The sequence below is a fragment of the Ziziphus jujuba genome, chromosome 8, assembly GCF_031755915.1.
Source record: "Ziziphus jujuba cultivar Dongzao chromosome 8, ASM3175591v1".
NCBI classification, from domain to species: domain Eukaryota; kingdom Viridiplantae; phylum Streptophyta; class Magnoliopsida; order Rosales; family Rhamnaceae; genus Ziziphus; species Ziziphus jujuba.
In genome coordinates, this window is record NC_083386.1 from 2,242,319 (window position 1) to 2,255,891 (window position 13,573).

At 33.3% G+C, this 13,573-nt stretch overlaps 1 protein-coding gene across 1 annotated transcript in view; it reads right to left on the bottom strand.

The window, feature by feature from the left end:
* The window catches only part of LOC107412847 (nascent polypeptide-associated complex subunit alpha-like protein 1), a 444,693-nt gene that overhangs the window by 392,343 nt on the left and 38,777 nt on the right, over positions 1 to 13,573 (bottom strand). The gene's annotated exons all lie outside the window — the stretch shown is intronic.

The following is a 13,573-nucleotide window of genomic DNA, read 5'->3' on the forward strand; positions in this document are numbered from 1 at the left end:
TCAACTCTCTCTCTCTCTCTCTCTCTCTCTCTATCTTATCTTTATCTTATCTTGCATCTAACTATGTATATGTGAAGGAGAAATGAACTTTGAGTGTCGGGTGTGAATGTCCATTTGGCATGTTTCTTTAAATTAATTGCTCATTGGGACACTAAAATTTGGTTATGCGAATTGAATTTTAAAATTTAGGATTATTTGAGTTAAACCTTGAAATTTCAAATTTATTGCAAATTAGTTCAATCTTGAGGATTATTAAAAATAAAACATGGTGAAAAGGGAAGCGCATGGTTGCCAAGGTTAGTGCATTTGGCCCCATCCTTTTCTTTTCTTTAAGAAAGAAATTCACACCCTATTATTAACAGGTGGCTGTGACGCAATGAAAAAAATAATATAAAATAAAATAAATATTTTTTTAAAATTTTTCAAATTTTTTGTTGAAAAATAAATTATGCTGATGTCATGTAATGGTAAATTTTACCATTAGTTAATTAGATTGATTTATAACAAATTTGAAACTACAGAGTTGAATTTAACCAATTCCAAATTCCATAATTCAATTTGCATAATTCTGAAATTTAAAGTGCTAATCAGCAATTAACCATTTTTCTTTTTTCTTTCTTACGGTCTCACAAATGTTATTGTTACAAATCTTTCTCTTAATGTAACACTCAATTCCCTGAAACCAAACCACTTCTTTCCTTTCATTTTCTCTTTGTACGAACTTATTCTTTCTATGCTTGCCTTTTATCTTTTCAAGAAATAGAAAGAATCAAAAGAAAATAATAAAAGTTTTCATTCATTTTCACTTAACTAAAAGCAGAAAATGAGCTCAGATTTCCAAACAACTTGTAGTGTTAGGATAAAAGTAGGGTTATTCTTTACTCTTTGGGTGTATTACAGATAAAACATGATGAAAAGCGAAGTGCATGGTTCACGTCCCCAAGAAATACATTTGTTTTTTTTTTTTTTGTTTTCTTTCAATTTTATAAAATATAAATAGTTATTAATTTAATTAAAATAAAATAAATTGGTTGTTTATTTTTATATAATATATTGCATGTTTTTCAATCAATATAGGATAGAATTCAAATTTTCAAACCTTTAATTATATTTTACCCTTTTTCAATTAAAGATAATGAAAATTAACTAATGACGGGATGTGTTTCGATAATGTTTCAAATTATATGGTACTTTCTTAAACAGGGATAAAAAGACAGGAATCCATATAATATTAATCCAAATAAAAAGGCAAGAGGAAAGAAAAAAAGAAAAAGCAAAGTTCCTTTTTCAAATGGTTTTCAGCTATCATGTTAGATGCCAGGTGAGGGTCAGTCTTTGCATCTGAGCCTTCGTTTGTGAGAATGAAGACAATCTTTTGAGAAACAGATTTGATCCCTTTTTTTTTTTTTTTTTTTTTCTTATTTGCCAACTATCTTTTTTAAAGCTAAGAGTTTTACAATGGAGGAGACACTTTGACAAGTTTTTGGTAAATGACACTTCAACATGTTTGGTAGGGAAAAATATTGGATGAGGGGGAAAAAAAAAGGAAAGGCAGTGGAGGAGGAAGAAAGATAGAATGGAAGACTAATTTCTTATTTGGTAGTAGGTGAAAATTTTCCAACCGTCAAAGTCAATCATTCTAGAAGTCAATAGATTGAAGGAAGAGAGAAAGTTATGCCAACCACTTTTTGGAGAGCTTAGAAGCCATAAAAATACGTAGTTGCGAGCAAAATATATATATTTTATTTTGGGCAAAAATGAGCAGAAGTAAAGTTGTTTACATTTTTTTTTTTTCTGTCAATAATAAATTTAATCACTTGGAAAAGAAATTTCTATAATACAGAGCGAGGACCTGTTCCAAGATTACAGCCAAACAATGCCAACTTTCTTTTGAACATTCTTACTTTATGGTTTTAATTATTTCCAAGGGAAAACTTCCAAATCATGTTCAAGATATTATATGTCCAAAATACTCGCTATTCTGTAAAAGAGGTAGCTTGCAAATTTCCTCAGAAACTCTCTCATTAAATGGGAATTTCATTTTCTCTTTTCGTAGGAGGACCTAGTATCTAACTTAACCACAAGTTGTTCATCCACAAAATAAAAAGAAAACAGCAAATTGTTGAAAAATGAAAGTGGAATGGAAGAGCTGACTATTAGGTAAACCCTGTTTGAACATGAATAGCTCTAAGGTGGCCCTAGGGTAGTTGAATATCTAAAACTGATATATATATGTATATATGTTAGAAATTGAGGGGAAAAAGTTTTGGGAATTGCTTGAAATTTAGCGGAATTGCCATTTCAGAGGGAGGAACACAATTCACAACTTTCATTGTCCATGATTTATTCACCAGAATTTTGAAAATAATTTACCCGTTATTTCACAATGAATGTGAAAGCCAGTTTAACAAGTGCTTTGCTTGTCTTTATGTTGCGTGCTTTTTAGCAAGGTTTAATGGCAGTACTCTCCTCTGGACAAGCACCTAATTTTTTTAATATTCCATTCATGGCCACCGTCATGGTAACCTCAATGTTGGTTAAATTTCCAATGTGCTTCTGTAGTGAAAGGAATCATGTACTAAAAATTGATATTGTTGTATTAAAATTGTGAAGAAAACATGAAGGAGCCAGAGGGATTGTTGAAATTAAGATATCATTGTTGCAAAAATTGATTGGGTTTCTTTATATATTTCTTTCCTTATGTTATTTGGATGATTCGGAACATGTGATAGCTTCATATCCACCGCCATATGATCCTATTGTTTATTTCATGGAGTTATAGTATGTGTAATCTTAGATTTGGAAAACTTATATTCATTAGGACCATGATCAAGATGTCTGTAGTCAAAAGATGACAATTGCCATTAAAACAGAGCTAACTTTCCCTAATAGTAGGAATCTGCTTAGAAATAAACAGAGCGCTTGTCTCCAATGAAGATAAATATTGACCGAAGATGAACTACCTGAGAGAGAAAACTAGTTATTATCGACCGAAGAATGAGTGGTGCAACTCCATGTCATCTTCATTGCACGTAGCATCTCCTTCAGAGATGCCATCCACACAAATGAGGATCACATCAAACCAAATTCCATTGAATGTTGATTCCCTATACTTCGCCAAATGAACCAACTTACACACATCTGAGCATCATCACCAACCCAAAATGGAAATAGTTGTTAAAAGAGATAAATGTATGTAAAACAGCGCAAGGTGATAAGAAGCATCTCTTTCAAAAGTCTTGTTATCTAAGTCTAACGTTTTGAATATTCTGTAAGTTTCGTATTTTGGATCATGTATATATTACAGTATATAATTATTGTAAACAATCAAGACTCAAGAGCATCAATACAAGTGTGAAATATTCATTCCATACAATATTACTCTTCGTTCCCTCTCTTTTGCATTTACTCAAATATGAATTTCAATCTTCTTTAATTTTCTTTACTCTCGGTCTTTTTCTCTTTGTTTTTGTTTTTGTTTTTTTTTTTCTAGTTTTATTTTTTCCAAGATCTTAATAAGATTTGCTATGAAATTGTAACGATTTTTTTTGCAAACTCGTTATGAATTAATTTAAATCAAATTGAAGGCAGTGCATTATACCATAAAACTAATAGTTAAGTTCATTGGAGGTACTTAACAATATCCCTCACAGCTAATACAATACATAGGGAGTTCCATCATTGACATGCAAATTGAATTTAAATATGATGTTTCAACTCCAGAGTCCAAAACGACTTGTGACACTGTTGCGAGGCACATCTTCTAGCTATCTTGTATAACTTGAGCAGTGCTAGATAAGGAAAAAAAACAAAGACGTAGAAGCAAAGATTGAGGATGAGAGCACTAGTATCCTTGAAGAAGTTGTGGTTTTCTCTTAGAGGGATGACTGCCTTTATACCTTGGTCGTAAGCAATAACCATCGCGATAAGTGGGATCGCTGTTAAATTTCCTGTCCAACGATCTTGGAATAAAGTGAGTGCGAATATTTCTTCATTTACCGTGAAAAGAGAGTGAAGCCACAAGGACGCAGCAGATGAAAAAAAAGCGATTTGATCATAAAATAGAAAGTTTTTGAATTTCTGTACTTCCGTGGAGAACTGGTAGCCCTTGATCGTTGTAACCACCGGGCATTGTGAAAGCGGCCGCAAAAGTGGCTGTACCTATGATTGTTGATACCAGTAAATGGACATTGAGAAATCCTTCATCATATTTTCGGATCCTCTTCCATTTTTATACGGCTTCTTCTTGTCTGATGATAACATTACCATCTTTTCAAGCTGTTTCCAGCCGGCTTCTTCATTTTTTTCAACTTGTATTTCATCTTTTTTCTTTTCCTTACTCTCTGCTTCATTAGTTTACTGTTTACAGCCGGCTTCGTCTTCTTCAATTTGTATTTCATCTGTTTTCTTTTCCTTACTCTCTGCTTCATTCGCTTTTCTTGAATCTACCTTCTGTTCAGAACGTGGTGGTAAAACAATTTCTATCTCCAATCCCACCATCATCTTCAACTGAACCACATGCATGTATGTAATCCATTACACTTTTCAATTATATCAATTAGCTTGAAAAATATTTATTAATGCCAACACACATGTCTTTGGATGCATGAAATTAACCGGTACTATAATTGGTTTCAAAAGGAAGATCGGTATAGAGACAAAAAGTACTACAACACTAAAAACATATATATATATATAGATACACTATGATTAAATTATGGGGGTTAAATACGTACATAAAACACCTATAAATAACCACCCTAAGCCATAATATTTCTTCAATAAAAAAGGAACAAAAAAAAAACTTTAAAATTACTTGAATATTAGAATTTCTTTTCAAAAATAAATAACTATAAATCAAAGGATCGAATTGCTCTATATATATATATATATAGTTGAAACGAACATATATATATATATTTTATGTCACCACTTCTACGTTTATTCTTTTAATTTTCTTAATCTCATACCAAATAACTATTTTTTTTTCCAAAGTTAATTCTTGGCTAATGATGTATTATGTATACCATCAAATATTCTCTATTGTACATCTGAGTCATATTATATCATATATGCATATTAATTAGATGATGTAAGCCATGCATTCATATATAGTTCTATTTTGTATGTGTGCCAGAAAACTTACAATTTCAGTATCTTGTAGCTCTTTGTTTGATAGGATTACGTCAAGACTAATAACCTTTAAATTAAATAAGTCATTTATCTAATAATATAATATCAAGACTAATATGTCAAATGAAGTTTACTCAGTTGATATATCATTACCACTTACACTTGTAAGCTTATGAATTTAAAACATCAGAAGAGGTTGGCGGACAGGGCAAGGGATTATTGTAAACAATAATAAATAAATAAAAATCAAAATTAATGTTATATTTTTTTTTTTTTGGCCCATCAAGCTGTCTTTGTCCGAATTCGTCCAAGATCCCTCACCAGAATCCCAGACAAATCCTGATCTCAAGGAAACCTTACCGGACCCTCCAATGAAAAATCCGGCAGAACCTCCCCTAAGGGTTGGACTTATCACAATTTCCCTGCACAGAAAATACACTTCTATATCACTACCTTATTCCTCCCACTTTACTACAATTTACTTCCAAAAGTTTGCAGGACTTCAAATAAATGACAGAGAACCAGTGCAGAATTAAATAAATAATCATCCAAATAGTATACAGAGCGTTATCAAATACAATTGAATATGAAATTTAATACAATACAAGATAAAAAGAAATAATACAAGATAGAAAGGAAAGGAAAGCCTTTTAGACTTTCAGCAACGAACCAAGACGTCGAGCTCGCTCCCGGACGATCAATGTCAACTAGCCTGGGCCTAAGGGAGCGGAATTTAAAAGGGTAAGATGCTAATCATCTCAGTGAATGATCCAATCTACTATACAATAATAATAATAAAAGGTAAATAACTTAGTTAATTAATTAATAAGAAATAAGTAAATAAATAATAGGTAGTTAAAAAAATAATATTTTTCCTCAAAACCCTTACAATTCACTCAGTTGGAAAAGTTCATTTTTTAAAACATTTTCACAAAACCCAACCGTTTATGCCCCAAAAATCCAGAAAATATTTAATTAGTAATTTGCAAACAAACGATAATAAATTAATAATCCAAAAATCTTAGTGAGAAATAATTATAAAAAATAAGACTAATGAAAAATATTAAATTGGGAATAAAGTATTGTAACTAATTAATGCGAAAACACAATAAAATTTATATTAACAAAAATGATCTAAGAAATATTTAAATAAATAAAATAAAACCAAATAATTAACAATAGAACTCAATTTAGAATACCAAAACAATTTAACTTATAAAACACTATTAAAAACATTTTAATTTAAATAAAATTTTAAAATATTGTATAACTAAAATCATATCGTGAAAACCATATGATGCACCCACTATATACCAGTGGCACCAACAGTACCCAGCATTCCAAGCATTGCCAGAAAGGAGGTTAAAGAGAGTAACCGGCATACGGTTGCGTGGCGTCCCACCGTGCCACTGCAAACAGGCGTCCCGGCCATGGAAGGACGGCTTACCCTCATCCGATGGCAACCACAGGACAATCCCATAAATCACCTGTACGCTACTCACACCTACCTGTGCACTAACCACATCCACCTGCGCGCTAAACATATCCATGTATACAGAACACCAGTACGTGTATGGTGCATCTAAAAATCATAAAATTCCATATATTTATTTTCAAATCTCAAAATCTCATAAATACTACCGGATTTATTCCATTCAATTAAGCCGGTAAATTTTTGACAATTCCTTTATAAATTATCGTCATAAATCCATCGCATAAATTCCATCAATTTCAAATCCGTCAATGAAATTAACAATAATTTAAAAAAAATATTCCTTCAATTCTTCAAAATTCAAAATATAATTAAATTGCACAATTCAACAATATATAAATACATTTTTATTAAACACAAATAACTTCACAATTAAATTCAACAACAATGCAAATTCACAATTTCTTTAAAATTGAATTTCATAAAAATAAAATCTCCATAATTTGTCAAAATCAAATTATGCTTTAATACACACATACATTTCAATTTATTTAAATTGTGCCATCAAGATTCCAAACAAAATTTTACTAAACAATTAACACATGAAATATCACATTTTCAAATAATCAATTATCACAAAATACTTATAATTAAACACCCAAAATTAAGTTTGAAGGTGGGTCATTCACCTTGAGCACGCAATCCAACCAAGATCCTCCATAGGATTAATTCTATAACTCATACGTGCTCCTAGAATAATAATATTACATAGGGTCAAATAAATTAATATTTTATTTGGATAAATAATACCCGATACACGGGGGGTTTAACACAAACGGTGTCCAAAGTTCGTAAATAAGGTATCTATGGAAAGCTAATGAAACGAGGATCACATTACGGACCTCCGTTGGACTCAACTCAACCAGAGGTGGCCGGAAAGTGGATGGAAGGTTTTGGCCAAACTTTCTCCTCTTTTATCTCACAAACGGCTGGAAATTTGGGCAAATGGAGGTTATTTTTGGAACCAGGGGGTTGAAATCTAGAGAGAAGGACCAACCACAAGACTGGTGGCCGCCGGAAAACTGACCAACCACTACCTCAACGATCGTTAGCTTTGGGCACCGATCCCGGCGCATCCACTGACCAACCGACCGGCGACTTGGTGCCCGGATTCGTCCAACCGTGGGCCACCACGCCGTCCGGGGCGTGTAGCCATGCGATGGCCGGAAGAGATGCAGTAGGGAGAGAGAGATTGACGAGAAGGAGAAATGAAGAGAGAAGGAGAAGAAGGAAAAACAAGAAGAAAGGAAGAAGAAGCCCGTGGGGGCATTTTCCCACGTGGGGGACAAGGGAAAAAAAAAGAAAAAGAAAAAAAAATAAATAAATATATATATATATATAAAATAATATTAAATAATACAATATTTTAAAAAAACTTTACAGATCCATAACTTGTAAACCACATATCCATTTTGGGCATGCCACTAGTCTATGAACTCGCATCGACGAGTACTTCACAACATGCATGAGTCAAAACTCAACTTTGCACGAATAAAAAGTCAACTCCAGCATCCCTTGGATAGTTCAGATCTCAACTTGTTTTGCCCATAACTTTCAAATGGTAGCTTCGTTTTCAACTTGCTACTAGTCTACGGACTCGGATCGATGCATACTTTGCAAGATATCCTGGTCAAAGAGAAATTCCATCCAGATCAAAAAGTCAAATTTTGACCCCTCTCGGTTAATGGCAATCAAACCCGGTCAACATGAAGAAAATTCCAATGTTGTTCAAGACGGGGTGTTATAGTCTTAATGTGAGCCAATCTTTTAAATTATACCAGTCATTTATCTAATAATTTTTAAATGTTAATCTAATTAACTTATTATATTATTAAATATTATTTATTAAACTTGTAAATACTAGGCATAAAAAAAATTTGCCATATAATATAATTGTTATACTGCTAAGAAAAAATAAAGAAGAAGAAGAATAAAATTTGCCATATAATATAATTGTTATATTGCTAAGAAAAAATAAAGAAGAAGAAGAATAAGAAAAACAATACAAGCATTTATGCAACGGAGAGAGAGAAACAAAAATAAACAAGAGGGAAAAAAATTTGAAAGGAGAAAAAAGAAACAAATCTAAAGGGGAAAAAATAAATAATCAGAGTCAGAGGAAAAAATAAAGATATACAAGAAGATAAGAAAAACAGAAAAGGAAAAAGTGAAAGATAAAGAGGGGGGGGGGGGGGGACCTAAAACTTAAATCTGGTGTAAAAATAAATAAATTAATGAATTCATAATTAATTCGGTAAAAATGAAAGGAATAAAAGTATAATAATAAAATATATATATATATATATAATACATAATTAATTCATATCCTTCACATAATTATGTTGTAAATAACTGTCAGGACCCGCCCAGAATTCCTTCCCCGGAATCCTAGATAAGCCCTGATCCCAGGGAAATACCACCGAACCTTCCAACGGAAAATCCGGCAGCACCTCCCCTAAGGGATGGACTTACCACAAATTACCTGCACTGAAAACACACTTCAAAAATTCATCCCCTTATTCCTCCCACATTACTACAAATTGATTCCACAAATTTACAGCACTTCAAAAGAAAACAGCGGCAACCCAATGCATAAAAACAACTACACGTCCACAGTATACAGAGCATTATACAGATAAATGCGGAATTTATAAAATGACAGATAAAGAAGCAATACAGGATGGAAAGGAAAAAGGGAAGAAATACTTCTTGGACTTCAACAACGAACTAAGACGTTGGGCTCGCCCCGGACAATCAACGTCTCCAACCTGGACCTAGGGGAACAGAATTTAAGAGTGTGAGATGCTAATCATCTCAGTGAGTGACCCTATCTACTATACAATATAATACCACGGTAACAAGGTAGATAAATAATAATTATTTGGAAATAATAATTTCTCTCAAAACCCTTACAATTCTCTCAGTTGGAAAAGTTCCCCTTTTAAAACCTTTTTACAAAACCCTTTGTTCGTATTCCCCGAAAACCAAGACATCAATTAATTCACTAAATAACAAATAGAATATAATAAGTCAAGCATCCGACAATTTTAATTTAAAGGAAATTAATTTATTGAATAATTAAGTAAAGAGAAAATTAAACCAATTTAAGATCCCCAACCAAATAAATATCAGAACAGTAATAATTATATTTTTAATTCCAGTACAGTTTCAAAACAATTTATTTTTAAAACACGGTTCTGAAATCATTTGATGTACCCACTATATACCAGTGGCGCCAACAGTACCCAGCGTCCCAAGGTACCGCCAGACAGGAGGTTATAGAAAGAAACCGACATACGGTCGCGTGGCGTCCCACTGCGCCGCTGCTAACCTGGTGTCCCGGCCATGGGGGGTGGCCTATCCTCATCCGATGGCAACCACAGGACAACCTCATAATATCACCGCGCGCTACTCACACCCACCTGCACGCTAATCACAACCGTGTGCACACTAACCATATCACATATAAACAGAACACCAGTACGTGCACGGTGCATCTAAAAATCATAAAATCCACATAATTAATTTATAATCAAAACTCACATTTTGCATAAACATAGCGGATATATTCCATCCGCTTGAACCGGGAAATTCTCCACAATTTCTTTATAATCAATACCATAAATTCCATGATTTCAAATCCACCAACTCCCAAATCCACCATTTCAAATATTCACATTTTCCCAAGCATAAATAATTCTTCAAATATAATAATTAAATCTCATAATATTCCATGGGCATATTTTATAAAAATTTGAAATCACCAACATGAGCATATATTTTCCTTGAAATATTTGAAAATCAAATGCTGCCCGATTTAATATTAAAACCACACGAATTTCAAAATCCTCAAAACCATAAAATAATTTCACATGGCATAATTTTATAGAATGCACATTTTCTTAAATCCAATAAATTCACCAATAATTCCACAATAAATCAGATAAATATTTGGCACATAGAAATTAAATTCAAAATATTCAGACCACACACAATAATCACAAATTTAAATTCCCAAAATTAATTTGAAGGTGGGTCACTCACCTGGAGCATGCAATTAAACTATGATCCACTATGGGATCAATTCCATGACTCACCCGTGCTCCTAAAACACAATTCACACATGGTCAAATAAATTAATATTTTAATCGGGTAAATAATACCCGGTACCCGGGGGGTCAAACACAAACTTTAACCAAAATGGTCGAATAATATACCGAATCGAAGCTCATGGAACGAGGATTACCAATCCGGTCTCCATCGACCCCAATTCCGCCGGAGGTGGTCGGAATTTGGCCGGAAAGCTTCGGCCAGTTTTAAACTTGAGGGATCTCTCAAACGGTGGGAATTTTGGGCAATCTAACCCCAGAAATTGACTCAGAGGGGTCGAAAATGGTAGGATAGAGGTATGGGTCGGGCTGGTTTGGTCGGAAACGGCGAGAATCGCCGAAAAAACATAACCGGCCGCCGCCGGCTTCACCGGCCCGATCTGGGCGCGTCCGGCGGCGACTGGCCGGGAAATGTGGTGGCCGAGATCGGGAGGAGGTGGGCTACACCGGTGGCTGGTGCGTGTGGCATTCTGGCAACTGAAATCCGGCCAAACGCCGGTCAAAAAGAGAGAGGGAGAGAGTCAAAGGAGAGAGAGAGAGAGAGGGAGAAAATTTTCTGCATTTTGTCTCTGTCGGGCTCGGGGAAGAAGGGAAGGAAAGGGAAAGGAAAAAAAAAAGAAAAAAAGAAAAAAAAGAAAGTGTTTTCCCACGTGGGGAAAAAAGAAAAGAAAAAGAAAAAGAAAAATAAAATGAAATAAAAATAATTAAATAATTAAATAAAAATATTATTATTTAAAATAATAATAAAAATAATTTGATTTTACACATGGTTGACATGTGGCTTCTCAACATGGTGACACATGGTCACCTTCAGTAAGTCACACGTGGCACATCGTTATACGTTCAAAAATAATATTAAAATAATACGGTGTTTGAAAAACTCTACAAGTCCATAACTTTCAAACCACATGTCCAAATCGGACGTGCCACTAGTCTACGGACTCGTATCAACGAGCACTTCACAACCATGCATGAGTCAACGCTCAACCTTGCATGAATAAAAAGTCAACTCCGGCACCCCTTGGACAGTTTGGACCTCAACTTGTTTTGCTCATAACTTTCAAACCGTAGCTCTGATTTCGACGTGCTACTAGTCTACGAACTCGTGCCAACGTGTACTTCATAACGGTATCTCAGTCAATCTAGAATTCCAACCGGGTCAAAAAGTCAACTTTTGACCCCTTGGTCAACGGTCAACGGTCAACCCCGGTCAACGTGCAAAAATTCCGACATGGTTCGGGACGGGGTGTTACAATAACAAAGTATTTACCATTAAAAAAAATTACTAACTAACCTAACAACAATTTTTCTTTTAAAATTTCTTATTCCAACTTTGGAACTTTTTTATTTTTACCAGTTTAGATTTTATATATTAATTCATATTCGTAACATAATTATGTTGTATATGCAAGTATTTATGCTTAATATTATTTTAGTCAATTAGTTTTGGCTATTCATTAGTTTGAATTTGTTTGTTTTAGAATTTTTTTTATTAGTTTACTTTTTTAATTTGATTCTTCTTTCGCTTTTAATATTTTATTTTGTAGGATTATATCCCATTTTGCTATCTAAATACACTGTAACAATGTTATTTGTATTTCTGTAATCAATAAGGAAATAGAAACCATCTAAAAATAAATTTTCTTTTAAGATTATTCAAAATTGTCTTAAAACTCAAATAACAGAAAAAAAAAATAAAAATAAAAATTGTATTACCATACGATTAACTCTCTCTTCTTGTCAAAGTGCAAACAAGTGCATTAAATGGTCCCCCATATTACACTTTGTTGGTTCCGCCCCCTGTCTATGGTTCTTCAATCCAGCGTACCAAACATGCAATGATTTTGTACAAAGAGGAAGAGTTGACCATGAGGTAAACCCAGTTTGAACTTGAATAGCTCTAAGTTGGCTCTAAGGTAGTTGAATATATAAAACTGATATATATATATATATATATATATATGTTAGGAATTGGGGGAAAAATGTTTTGGAAATTGCTTGAAATTTAGGGGAATTACAATTTTAAAGGGAAGAACACAATTCACAATTTTCATTGTCCATGATCTACTGGCTTTTTTCCTGTCCACTTTCTCCATTCTCATTCAATTTAGTTCACCAGCATTTGGAAAATTATTTGCCCATTATTTCACAATGAATGTGAAAACCAGTTTAACTAGTGCTTTGCTTGTCTTTATGATGTGTACCTCTAAGTAAGGTATAAAGGCAGTTCTCTCCCCTGGACAAGCACAATTTTTTTTTTAATATTCCATTCATGGCCACCGTCACGGTAACCTCAATGTTGGTTAAATTTCCAATGTGCTTTTTGTAGTGAAAGGAATCATGTACTAAAAATTGATATTGTTGTACTAAAATTGTGAAGAAAACATGAAGGGGCCAGAGGGGTTAAAAATTGTGAAGAAAACATGAAGGAGCCAGAGGGATTGCTGAAATTAAGATATTATTGTTACTAAAATTGATTGGGTTTCTTTATATATTTCTTTCCTTATGTTATTTGGATGATTTGTTTATTTCATAGAGTTATGGTATGTGTAATCTTAGATTTAGAAAACATATATTCATTAGGACCATGGTCAAGATGTATGTAGTCAAAAGTTAACAACTGCCATGCTCTGTTTTTAAACGGAGCAACTTTTACAAATTACAATCCTCTGTTTTTTGAAAACAAAGCTAACTTTCGCTAATAGTAGGGATCTGCTTAGAAATTAACAGAGCGCTTCTCTCCAAAGAAGATAAATATTGACCGAAGATGAACTTGCTTAGAGAGAGCTCTAGCTATTATTGACCGAAGAATGAATGGTGCAACTCCATGTCATCTTCA